This window comes from Protopterus annectens, chromosome 3.part1 (genome assembly GCF_019279795.1).
Source record: "Protopterus annectens isolate FY-2018-M chromosome 3.part1, PAN1.0, whole genome shotgun sequence".
In the NCBI taxonomy this organism is placed as follows: domain Eukaryota; kingdom Metazoa; phylum Chordata; order Ceratodontiformes; family Protopteridae; genus Protopterus; species Protopterus annectens.
In genome coordinates, this window is record NC_056732.1 from 1,467,357,196 (window position 1) to 1,467,371,251 (window position 14,056).

The window sequence follows — 14,056 nt, forward strand, 5'->3', positions numbered from 1 at the left end:
GGGTATTTACACTTAATACCCCTAAACAATATATACCTATTAATGGACGGTATCTAGAAAGTAATCTACCAGACAAAAAGGCCAAGATGCTTTATACAAGTAAATGGAGATCATTCTTTGTGCAATCAGTTACTGTAGATATTATTAGACTTCTACCAAAGTCTCACCTTTTGTTGATATGCCCGATGGTTGTACCCGCTTGACCCATGAATTCTAATAGTGGTAAAAGCCAGGCATCCTTGGCTAGGCAAGAGCCCTACAGCTAGGAAACCCAATCAAGCCATTTGTTCTTTCTCTGGCAGGACTTGGATGGTAGTCACTGGACCAACTTCAACTCCTGAGTAGCAGCCTACACATCCCTCCCCCAGTGGTTTGTAGACTGCTATTGCTACCCAAATAGAAGGAAGTATGCATGATCTCATACACACATCCCCCTTTTCCTGAGTTCTGCAGAGGAAAGATCCACATTGACAATGGAAGCCAGTTTGGCCATTGCGGGTATGAGATATACCCAGCTACTAATAGATGTCATCAGTGTCATGGCCCTAATACTGTCCCTCCCTGCCAAAGATGATCGACATGGCATTGGCCACTCCAGCTCATCATCCTCTGCTCAGTCCCTCAAACACACAGATTGCTAATCAACCGTGGGTCACTTCATCTGAAGTCAGGGCCTCATATCTCATCTTCATGGGATCAGGGGAACAAAATCTCAGTTTTGTATGTAAGTAAGTAAATAACCATGTTTGTTTCTGAGTTTATAAAAATGACATCAAAGCTAAAAGAACCTTCAGCCTAGCCTCCTGTCATTTGATTTCACTGTGCTAATATTATAACCTTTGAAACCCTCCACGATAATTTTGGGAGCAGAAGGAAAACCAGTCACCTATACTTAACTCCTAGTCTGTAAGCCTACATACCACCTCAGTGTGGCATTTTTACACAGATATATTACTAGAGGTGATATAATGCACATAAGGCAGACTGCTGCATTACAGCTCTTGTCAGAATGGCATGATAATTCAGAGTATCACTGATAAAGCTTCTACTATTACCACCTCCACACCTCCCTTACCTACTTCCATTAGCTATATGGAACATCTTACAGGTTCTTGGGTACCTTTTAGACTAGTGATTTGTGAGGATTTTAAGAAGCCTAGTTTAACATTCCCATTGTAGGTTTTAGCACTTATACTCTGTCTACAAAAAAAAAAAATAGAGATGGGAGAACAAGGATATGTTGGGACATTTATATTAATTACATTTTTTTAATTTCAGTACTGCACTGCACTGAACTCCAATATCTCTCTTTTGGTCTGTTTTTACTGACTTCCACATGTCAGTGCTCCAAGAAGCGCCTATCAATTGTGACCTCACTTTGTGATTTAATTTGGGGATATTTCATAGCTATATACTGGACTAACAACCACTGGGTCCTTTATAAGCCTAGCCATGCAACTCAACCCAATTGTGTCCCAATGTATCATGGGCGTTTATTAAGAGGGGGTATGTTAGTTAGGAAGTTTCTAGTAGTTATGTGGGAGCTATGTTAATTTGGGCATTACTGCCTGCTTCTAACAGAGACATGGAGGCCAGACACAGGGTGAATTTCTGACTTCCCCATCCACTGGTCAAGGTTACCCTTAAATAGGGTTAGAGATGGAGTCTGCTTCACATGGATGGGGAGACTGTTCCAGAGTCAAATTTAAATCATTTCATCTAGTGATTCTGATGCTAATTATTTTATAGATGTGCAAAAGGTCCAACAGAACTGGATCCAACAATGCCTTGAATGCATGGCATAGATTGCCCATCAGTAACCTGTAGGAGACCAAGTACCAAGACAGGGTTTTAAGGCTATCTATATAGGACAATATGTTTATACCCTGGTTTCTCTAGGCAAGGAACTTTTGTGGGCATTCAAACTGTTGGATATGCCTGGTCAGATACATGCTGAAGGGGGCATTATACTCAATAATGGGTCTGATAAGGGTTGAATAAAGTGGTACTATGACTTCCTTTAACTGGGATGTCATGTCCTTATTTATAGTTGGGTGAAAAAAAAAAAAATATATATATATATATATATATATATATATATATATATATATATATATATAAGCTATCCCAACTGCTAAAGGAGACTCACAAAACAAATCAGCAAATCCAGAAATAAGTATAAGTGAGTCAAACCACCACAGTCCAGCCAAATAAATATCCAGAAGATATGTAAAACAGCAAATAGTTTATTGGTAAAAGGTTAGCGCTTTTGCGGGGTTACCGCTTCAGCAGACCAAATACAAAATGAAAATAAAAGCCATATATTTTTAAAAAGTACTCAGCCAATCAGTAAGAAACAATTAAAATTGAACCAATTAAAAAGCAAAAATCATCTTACATCATCTTCTGCCTAATAAGGCAGGCTTAAGGGAAGTGCCAGTGTTAAGGCCTGGAGGTTCATAAGCCCTCATAGAGATAATCCACTTTAGTTCACACAATTCAACAGTGTTGTTAAAAATCCCCTCTTCTTCTGCTGGGATGCAGCACTTACAGAACCCTAAACAAAACGATACTATGTCCTGGATAAGATAAGGCATGATTAGCTAGGGCATTAGATATAACCTGATTGCGTATGCTTCCTAAATGCTCAAGAATTCTTTCCGTCAGCTGGCATGTGGTTTTACCAATGTAAAAACTATTACAGGAACAGCATGTAGCACGATAAACTAAGTTCCTGCTTCTATATGTTGCCACAAATCTAGGTGTAAAAACATGTCCGGTGACAGGGTGTATAAAACAGGAAACTGGAGAAATAGCAGAGCAAGCTTTACAATTATAACAGGGAAGGGTCCCAACCTTCCCTGATGGTGTGGGACATACAGACCTTGAGCCAGAACATAAAAGCCTTTTAAGTGACATGTTATACCTGAATTTAAAGGAGGGATAATCTCCCACCACCCGTCTTACATTTTCATCTGCTAAAAGAACAGGCCAATTTTTTCTAATAACATTACAGTAATGTATATTATTAGAATATTTAAAAAATATCCTGGGAGAGCAACCTATGTTACCAACCTGTCTTTTATTTGTAGTGTGATTATTTGAAGAAAAATAGGGAGCACTTCTAGTGCATCGATTCGATAAAGCAATCATCCTGGAGTTATTTATTGAGGTCTGTGAGTACCCTCTAACATTAAAGCCTTCACCCACTTTATATGTAGTCTCTTGAAAAGCCACATTGTTGGCACATAGCCTAGAGGCTCTTAAACATTGGCCATTAAGAATATTAGGAAAAAATATGTGAAGGATGCATGCTAGACCGATGGAGTAAACTATTCCTCCAACAGGGTTTCCTGTAGAGCTGCGTCTCTAGGGTGCCTTCAGTATTTCTTAATACAGTAACATCTAAGAAGTCAATAGATGTGGAAGAGTAATTTAGACTAAACCTTAGATAGTCTGTGGTACTTTCAAGATATCTGACAAAATTCAAAAGTTCTTCCTCACTACCTCTCCACAAGAGAAAAATATCATCAACAAATCTAGCATAGTACTTGATAAAGTGTCTATAGGGATTATCGTTATAGACATGTTCATTCTCCCACTGTGCCATAGCCAAGTTGGCATATCTATTGGCGCAGGGGGTACCCATGGCTACTCATGTTTGTTGCAGATAATACTGACCTTCAAGCACAAAACAGTTATTACATAGAATCAAATCTAACAAAGTACAAATAACAGTAGTCATGTTATGCGAGAAATAGCTATGATGAGAAATAAACAACCTGACAGCATCAATACCCACTTCATTAGGTATAACAGCGAAAAGAGTTTTCACGTCCAAGGTTGTCAGAAAAACATTATCAATTATAACACCATTTTTAGAGGAGTATAAACTAGATAGAAAATGTTCAGTATCTTTTAAAATTGATAGAGACTCAGTACAGGTTTAAGTTTTAGTTCATCATGTTTTAAAGAGGTTCAGTCACCCAGCTGTGCCCTTAGACAATGGGGCAGAGTGGAGGCTTACGACTATCCTTATGAATTTTCGGCAACCCATGTATTGTAGGAATAAGGGGATTCTCAATGATCAATGACTCCTACAGATCATGGTCAGTAAGACCACACATCAACAAATCATAAAGACCATTCTTCACATGAGCAATACATCTATTAACATCTTTCTCTAGAACGTTCTTATAGGTACAAACATCATTTAGCATAGTGTACATATTGGTTAAGTAATCAGATCTATTCAGTACAACAATTGTACCTCCCTTATCAGCAGGCCTAATGCTGATAGAAGGTTCAGTTCTTGTTTAAGAGCCTCTAGGCTATGTGCCAATGGTGTGGCTTTTCAAGAGACTATAAAGTGGGTGAAGGTTTTAATGTTAGAGGGTACTCACAGACCTCAATAAATAACTCCAGGATGATTGCTTTATCGAATCGATGCAATAGAGGTGCTCACTATTTTTCTTCAAATAATCACACTATGAATAAAAGACAGGTTGGTAACATGGGTTGCTCTCCCAGGATATTTTTTTAAATATTCTAATAATATAAAACATTACTGTAATGTTATTAGAAAAAAATGGCCTCTTCTTTTAGCAGATGAAAATGTAAGATGGTTTGTGGGAGATTATCCCTCCTTCACATTCAGGAATAACATGTCACTTAAAAGGCTTTTATGTTATGGCCCAAGGTCTGTATGTCCCACACCATCAGGGAAGGTTGGGACCCTTCCCTGTTATAATTGTAAAGCTTGCTCTGTTATTTCTCCAGGTCCCTGTTTTACATACCCTGTCACCGGACGTGTTTTTACACCTAGATTTGTGGCAACATGTAGGAGCAGGAACTTAGTTTACCTTGCTACATGCTGTTCCCGTAATGGTTTTTACATTGGTAAAACCACATGCCAGCTGAGGGAAAGAATTCTTGAGCATTTAGGAAACATACACGATCAGGTTATATCTAATGCCCTAGCTAATCATGCCTTATATTATCCAGGCCATAGTACCTTTTTGTTTAGGGTTCTGCAAGTGCTGCATCCCAGCAGAAGAAGAGGTGATTTTACCAACACTGTTGAATTGTGTGAACTAAAGTGGATTATCTCTATGAGGGCTTATGAACCTCCAGGCCTTAACATTGGCACTTCCCTTAAGCCTGCCTTATTAGGCAGAAAATTATGTAAGATGATTTTTGTTTTTTTAATTAGTTCAATTTTAATTGTTTCTTACTGATTGGCTGAGTACTTTTTAAAAATATATGGCTTTTATTTTCATTTTGTATTTGGTCTGATGAAGCGGTAACCCCGCAAAAGCGCTAAACTTTTTCCAATAAACTGTTTGCTGTTTTACATGTCTTTTGGACATTTATTTGGCTGGACTGTGGTGGTATGACTCACTTATACTTCTTTCTGGATTATAGTTGGATGACACAGAATGATTTTCTTACTACCTTGGCCACATTTTGTTCAAAGGCCAGATTACTGTCTACATGTGTTCCCAGATTCCTGACTACTGGGTCAGCTCATAAGGTTGTCTTATTGATGGAGTAATTAGCCTGGTGGCAATTGTCTCAAAAGACACACTAATGCATTTCTTGGCATTGCGTTTTAATACATGACTTTAGCACCAGTCATTTTTCTGTGTTAAACCCTCTTGTAAGATGCTAGTTTCATGGGGGAATCTATGATGTCTCCCAATTTCCAGTCATCTGCGAACCACTGGTGACCAGTCTCTTAGTGGAGGTGGTCTCACCAGTCCTGACTTGTTGGGTTCAGTCTGTGATCCAGCTGGCAATACAGCTAGTTATACAGGGATTCATGCCCAGTTTGGTGAGTTTGTTAACTATACTTGAGTGGGGGAATGTATCAAATGCTTTAGCAAGGTCCAGGTAGGCAGTATCCACCATTTTTCCTTTCTCTATTGTCTTGATGACCTTCTGAAAGAAGTCTGCCAGGTTCAGTAGGCATAATCTTCCCTTGACAAAACCAAATTAGGTTGGGTCCAGTGTATGAGGATTGCCTATGCCTTTGTTTATCATTTCAATGAAAGTTCTTTCCATGGCCTTGCATATTGGACTAGTCAGACTAATAGGTCTGTAGTTTCCAGTGTTGGTTGATGGTCCACCCTTGTGAAGTGGGATAACAGTTGCAGTCTTCCATTCTCATGGTGCAAAGCCTAGTTTGAGGCTATAGATGAAAAGTTCCTCAACTAGTCCTGACAGGTCATGTTTCAAGATATTTAGGAGGCATTTAGGGAATATTTCTGGAACCCAATGAGGCTGTGTTTTGGCCTTAGTGAACACTACTAAGACCTTCTCCCTCTTAGTAGATGGGGGCTACACATGTAGGTATTCCATGGGGGAGGCAGGGGTATAAGTGGGGGTTAAGTTTGAGCTGAATTTGTCAGAAAGCAAATTTGCTATGTCACTCAGCTAAGTGAAGTTGGTACCATTGACCACCAGATCGTCACACTGATCAGTGCTACCTTTGAGGTTTTGGACATAGTTGTCCAAGGCCTTGTGGTTGTCTTTAGCCTGTGAGGCTATCCTGACCTCATAATTGGTCTTGTTGAACTTAATTAGTCCTTTTACTTTCCTGTTTAGTTTAATTAGAGAGCTCTTATCATTATGAGAATTGTTCTTCTTGATTTTAGCTATGACTTTTTTTCACTTTTGTTATATGCCCTATTATGGTTAGGAGTCCACCAGTATGGTTTGTTTTTAGAGTTTGTTTTGGGTTTACTTCTAGCAGGCACAGTAGCCTCTATACAGCCATTAGCATGGTCGTACAGGGTCTCTCTAAATAATTACACATAGGTTGCTGTAAACTCGGGGTTGGGAAGGGTAGTAAATTTTGAGAAACTATCAGTATGTAGTTTGCTTTGGAATAGTACCTAACTGTTAAGGATTTGCTGGGGTTACTGACTTGATTTTTATTTTGAAGGAGACATCTTTATTGTCTGACCTCACCAGTGAGGGCATAGCACTAGGTGGGGTACAGTGCTGTCCCATATTAATGTATTTGAACCTCTGTTGGATGTGCACACTATCTAGTCAAGGATATTTGTGTTAATAAAGTCCAGGAATTAATTGTTCTGCCTTCGAGTATGAGGCAGAGTATGTTTCCCAGTCTATACTGGGGAGTTAACATCTCCCACAAAGATGATATTTGGTTTAATGGTCAGTGCCTCCAATAGGTCTAGGTACAAGATATGGGATTCTAGGGGCATATAGGGTGACCTGTAGCTTAGTAATGGCACAGATGACTATATTCTCAAGAGTGAGGAGAGCTTACAGGGTGCGTAGTTTCTTGTGTAGGCTCCTAGCACTGAGCAGTAACACTGTTGCATTTCTTTGGGTTTTATTTGCTATGTCAGTAGGTTAGTCAGTTTGGCATTCCAACAAAAAGCCCTAAGGAGTGAATAACATTTTAGCTAATATTCAGAAGCCTAGGCAGGACAGGTGCAGACTATCCTTTGCAAAGCAATGTGGTTTCTTAATCATGTCCTCCCATGCTGATAAATATTGAATCTCCTTTTGAAAGACAGCAGAAACTAAAAAAATTATTGAAGTCACTTGTCTTTGTTCATATTGTGGGATCATCATTGGTGAAGGCAGAATGCTGCTCAATGCAAGGCACATATCTGCCTGAGACACACAGTCAGAGAGATCAACAATGACTGTCTTCGTATAGTAAGTCTTGGGTCATTAATGTTCACATGGACTATGACAGAATCATACTGGTACATGTGGGGCTGTTGACTTGAGTGTGTGCATAACTTGGCAGATCCTAGTTCCAGATAAACAACTGCCCATTATCTTCTCCTTGTTCAGTCTGGTGAGTGGGGCACCTGTTTGTCATACAGTGGGAACCCCTATGACAAGAGTTCTACGTAATATATTTTCTTGCCTTATGAGCTTTGGGGTTGGGGCTTCAGTGGGTGCAGGCATATGTATGGTGTTTGGTGTTGCTTTTGGTAAGTGCTTTAGAGACTGCCAAGGATAGGTATTGCAATTTATAGGCTTAGACGCTCTTTGAGGTTTGGGAAGATTGCTTTTTAGTGCCTCAGCATAAGGTGGTCTATGTGTATGGTGGACATTGTGTGGTTGATGAAATCTGTGTGTACTTTACAACTTGTTTGTAGAAGAGATTTTTGCCTCCAGTGAAATTATGTATGTGCATGCCATGTTTGTTTCTTTAAGGATTAAACTGTTCTCTGTAAATATGAGGCAATTACTATATTGTCTCATTATTGCCATAGCTACCAAGCTGGCTAAGGAGACATTTGGAAATTGCATATCCATGTTATCTGGATCTGTATTTGGGTGTGCTACTGCAGGTTGTGGAATGGATTATACAGAGGTCTCCTTGGGTCGTCTCTGGGGTTTGGCTCTAGATTAGGTTAGGTTGTGCTATGATTCAATAGTACTGCTGTTTATCATGCAGACTGTCTGCTCTATGCTTGTCTGCATAAAATGGCTTTGTTTTAATCACACTAAGTTACAGGTTTCAATTATACAGGTAGTTTTATAGATAAAATTTACTTTCTTGGTATTTCTGTCTATACAGGGCACTGCTAACCTCTTGATATAAAAAGACCAAGAAAGATTGCTTGTGAGTGCAATGGTACAAGAAAACAACTTAAACAAAATACATTGACAAGGCAATTTCAAGTATTAATGATATTTAGAATAATTTAAAGGCAAAATTAACAAATAAATGTAAAACAAAGTAGTACTCTAAACAGTTAACTGAAGTGCAAAACAATAAATTAATCTCTTATCTGCCAAGGATGGGGAAAAATTAACTCTTGACCCCTCAGAATGTGGTGAGGGCGCCATGCAGATGGGAGCTCTGGGAAAATGAACAGGAGACAATTTGTATTAATGGAGGTTTACTCAAGTGTAATACTGGTTTCCTGGATGAGCACTTAGTATTATGAATATAAGGAAAACACTGAGTGGGAAAGTACTTAAATAGGTTACACAACAGACAATAGCAATGAAAGAGAGGGAAGGGACGTTGGAAGTTAGATTACTTTAACGGGTGGAAGCTGGAGACACAGCATTTTTAAAACCCCAACAAAACAAGTGTGGGAGAATTAGGAAAAAAATCAAACTGGAGCTTTAATCCTATGGTTAGACTTTCAGAAAGTTTTAGCTTAATGTCTTATTGAGGTCTGGGGCAGGCTCAAAAAAGGTGAAAAACATTAGCAAGGTAAATAAAAAGGCACTGGAATGCACCTTTAAGCAGGTATATGCAGCTATAGATAGTACTGATGTACACACCCTGGAGAAGAATTCACAATACTGCCACTACTGCAATCCCACCACAAACTAAGGGACCAGACTACTGGAATGCAACTTTAAACAGGCATATATAGCTATACAAAGTACTGAAGCACAAATCCTGGAGCAGAATTCACAATACTACCACAACTGCAATTCCACCACAGACTAATTTGCCAGACTATGCAGAAATGTACCAGTAACACTGTAATAAATGACTAAATGAGGCTCAAATTTGCAGTAGAGCACAGTCCTGTCACAAATGTAAATGACTCTACAAGATTGAGGCCCCAGACTGATTCAAAATACAAAAAGCTACCATTTACATATAATTCTACTTATGGAAATAGAAGTGCAGTATAATGTATAAATAATCCTAAAATCTTGAAATAATATACAATTTTACTACAATGACAAATGAAGCTACAAGACTAAAGTTCTAGAACAAACTAAAAAATGCAAGCAAATAACTTTTTGTCTAAAACTTAGACAAAAAACAGAGAAGTAAGAAAACAAGTATCACCACACTGGTCACTGTAAGTAAAGTTAAGCTATTTAAAAAGAATATAAATTAAAGCTGGTTTCTTCCCTTTTGATGAAACATTTGTAACTCATACTTTGGGACTTTCCACATCTCCCAGAGTCTTGAACAAAAGACCCCAGTCTTTTCCTTTGCCATATGTTGGACAAACTGTTCCCCTAACGCATGCTTCACAGCTGCCTTATCAAAGAACATAAATAACCCTACACTTCTTATTTTTCAAATAAATTGCCATTTATCTTCTAATCTGCAAGCTGCTAAAAATGGTGGATAGCTTCCTATTCTTAATCTCCATTCCATAGCTAGTATTTCTAAACCACCCTTGTACTATACCTCTTGGTCAGTGGCTTCTTGTGTGAACCCCTCCCTCCATGCCACTCATCACAGTAATTTTATCTATACCAATAGACTTCAGCTTTCTACCAGCAATCAGTTTCTCATTAACTATGCTGCTCTTCAGTCTGCTCTTTTTTGATTGCTATATTTTGCACAGATGTTCTGTTTACTGCTAGAAGAGGAGATATGCAGAGTAGAAGAAGAATGGCAGCATCTCAAAATAGCATGTCTGAGGACTACAGAACAGATATGTGGCCAAGCCAGGTATTGAAATATGGTACATAAGGAAAGCTAGTAGTTAAATGCAGAAGTCCAGGAAGCCATCAAAAGAAAGGAGTGCACAAAAAAAGTGGGGAACAGAAAAGATGGACCAAGGTAAGAACGAATACTGGTTGGCTAACAAAGAGACTAAGAAAACAGTCGCAATATCAAAGAACAAAGATTCCAAGGCACATTACCAGCTTATGGAAAATGGCTTAGCAGATGCCACAAAGAAACTCTATCAGGTTGCAAAGCAAAAGTCAGAAAGATAAAGAAGATAGTCATCAGACACCATTCATAAGGAATGCCAGCAACAACTTCCTTACTAGTCCATATGACATCAGAAACAGACAGAAGAAATACTTCCAGTAGCTTCTAGATGAATGCAATCCCACAGAAGTTGTACTGCCCCATAGACAGCCTACAATGAAAGAGGGTGAACAGCCCACCCTAGAAGAAGCAGGAACAGCACTAAGGAAAATGTAGTCAGAGAAAGCAGTAGGCTCAGATGAGGTCAGACATGATCAAGCTGTTCGGTGAATTAGGAGAGAAATGGCTCTTGAGGATCCTCATAGCAGAATGAAAAGTAAGCAATATCTCAAATAACTGAAGAAAAAACATTATAGTGCCAGTGTATGAGAATAAAGGGGGTATTTACAACACTGGGTAGTATAGAGGTATAAATTTCCTGCCACATTGCACAAAATTCCTGCAGGAGATGATTGATAAACAAATATGCAGATTAGTAAAACTTAAGGAGGAAAATGAGCAATTCTGGATCAGATGAGGATGGAGCACAACTGATCCAATGTTTATAGTAAGACAAACAGTGGAGAAGAAGCAAGAGACGAGGAAAAGGTCCAGGTCCAGTTGGGCTTTCCTAGATTTAGAGAAAGCATATGACATGGTCCCAAGAAAACTGAAATAGTTCAAAGTTCCAGAAACATTGATAGAATTAGTGCTGGCTATATACAAGGACCCAGGGACACACATCTGAACAGTGCTCAGACCCACAGAGTGGTTTGTGGTTGGAGTGAGTGCACATCAGAGCTTGTCCGTAAGCCCACAGCCGTTCATACTGGTAATAGATTACATCAGCACCCAGGTTGGAGAGGACACACCAACAAAGGTGTTACATGCAGATGATGTGGAATTGCAAGCAGACTCTGATCAGAAACTTGATCAAATGCAAAAGTAAAGACACAATGGATGAAACCTGAGTACAGACAAGACAGATGTCATGACAGCAAATGGGAGAAATCAGAGGAAGCTGAAAACTGAGATAAAAGAGGAACTTGTGAACATGTCAACAGTTTCATGTATCCAGGAGGGGTGGTTAAGGAGAAGGGAAGTCTGAATGAGGAGGTCAATGCTAGAAGCAGATATATTCTAGCTAAATGGCATAGAGTATCAGGGGTAGAAGTATGCCAAAGAAGGTGAAAAGTAAGGGTGCAGACAACAGTGGCACAATCAGGAGTTTTGTATGGTACAGAACTCCTGGCAAAGAAGCCAGAGCAGTTGAGGAAGGTAGAGGTGACTGAGATAAATTGCTTGAGATGAGTGGTGGGATGAACACTGTAGGATAGATGAAGAAATGATGATACAACTGCAGAGTCCAAAGTATCTTCAGTTGCATAAAAGTTCATAGAAAACAGACTATGGTAGTTCAGGCATGTATCCAGAAAAACTGAAAGTGATTTTATGAAGAGGATTTGGGAGAGACAGGAAGAAGGCAAGAGGAAACAAGGATATCCAGCAGAGGAATGATGGACTGTATGTGAGAAGACCCCTGATAGTCAGTCATGATTGTAAAAGAAGGTAGGAGGGTGACACTGACTCAAGTGACTTAACAGAGTTGCCAGCAGTTGACCTGACACCCTGACCCCATGTAAAAATGGAAAAAAGAGGGTTCTTGACACTGATGATGATGATGATGATGATGGTGATAATGATGTTCCTGGTTACTACTGTGTATTTTCTTTCCATCCATAATGACTACTTTTGCATTGACAGACTGCGTACTCTTGTTAGATGTATATTTTATTCTGAATTTTACTCTAAATGCTCATCGTTGCATCAGACTATTTATTAAAGCATAGTATAACGTCATTAATTATTCCTGTAAAATTTCTTTGCTGCCAGTCATGCTGGTGTACTTACTGCTAAAAAAAAAAAAAAAAAAAAAACTGGAAATGAAACTAAAAATCCATAAGTATAAACACAAATTAATGTATTACCCCCACACAACCAGAAAGGCTGTGCACTAAAATTGCAATACGTGATACAGGGACTGAAGGGTGTGTGGATGCAATTCATTTGTTATAAACTGTTTTACAAAAAAATATGTACATATTTGCTCAACTTGCACATAAAAATATGACAACCCCACATCATTTACAGCAATTTGTAATTTACTCTCATATTTAATTTCGTCATATTCTAAAGGGTCAAGTTTATGCATGACTTCATCCGTCATATTAATTGTTTGCATCGGATGATCTGAGGAAGTCAAATACCTAAGAATTAATAATTAACCTAGTAAGAGTCATTTGGGAGATACTTGTTAGTTAAAGGATAAAGGGGCTCAAAAATATGCCATATGCTGCCCGACTGAAGAAACTCCAGCTCTATTCAGTCGCATACCGTCTGCTCAGAGGTGACCTGTGCCTGACATACAAGGCCATGTCCAACCCGGAATTAATGGACATGCTCCACCTCAAAAAATCCAAATCCACCAGAGCCACAAGAGCAAGAGACTTAAATCTCAACACGGATATAAATAGGACGTGCTGGAGGGACAGATTCATCACCCAGAGACTCCCTATGCTGTGGAACAGAATCCCGGTCCATGTGAGACAGAGCACCTCGCTGGCTCTGTTCAAGAGGAATCTTGACCAGTGGATGGGAGATCGTAGGTTTACCCAGGGGATCATCTCTGTATCACTGCTGGACAGAGGCACGGCAAACTAATGGGTATAGTATTCTTCAACCTAAGGGGTGGTGAAAGCCACACAAGTCTGGCTAGGCTTATAAATGCCCTAGGGCAGATAGCCTAGTATGAACCTATGAACCTATGAACCTATAAACCATTGTCATTTCCTACATTGGGATAATAATGTCATTCATTATGCATGCAGATTGTCACAGGAAACAGAACTAAGTCCAAAGTAATCTGGATTTTGTGGTGATAAGACATATAGATGAAGCACAAATGCCACTTTATCTGTACTGCTGCTTTTTGCCTGATTATGAGATGCTAGTCATTCAGAATTTCTTAATGATTATTTCTACTGCCTAGGTTTATAGGTTCATAGGTTGGTACTAGGCTATCGGCCCTAGGGCCTATAGAAGCCTAGCCATAACAATTCCCTAGCTATTTCTTCCCACACTATTTACTCAAGGATTAAAATATATGTGTTTGAGGTAACTGTATCTCTCATAAAGGGATAAAATCAGAATTAAATTCTCACACAGCCCAACCTTGTAAATATTGTAAATAGCATTCTACTGTTGATGTGTGTATGTAAAACGTATTTACATTTTCTTAAAAGGTTTGTATGTAAACTGTTTCCACACCTAACACATATCTGTTGTCCTCAAATGAAACTGTATGATCCCTACCTTCAA

General features: G+C 39.0%; 1 protein-coding gene across 1 annotated transcript in view; it reads right to left on the minus strand.

The window, feature by feature from the left end:
• Positions 1-14,056, minus strand: part of LOC122797794 (cubilin-like) — a 2,156,354-nt gene that overhangs the window by 958,239 nt on the left and 1,184,059 nt on the right. The gene's annotated exons all lie outside the window — the stretch shown is intronic.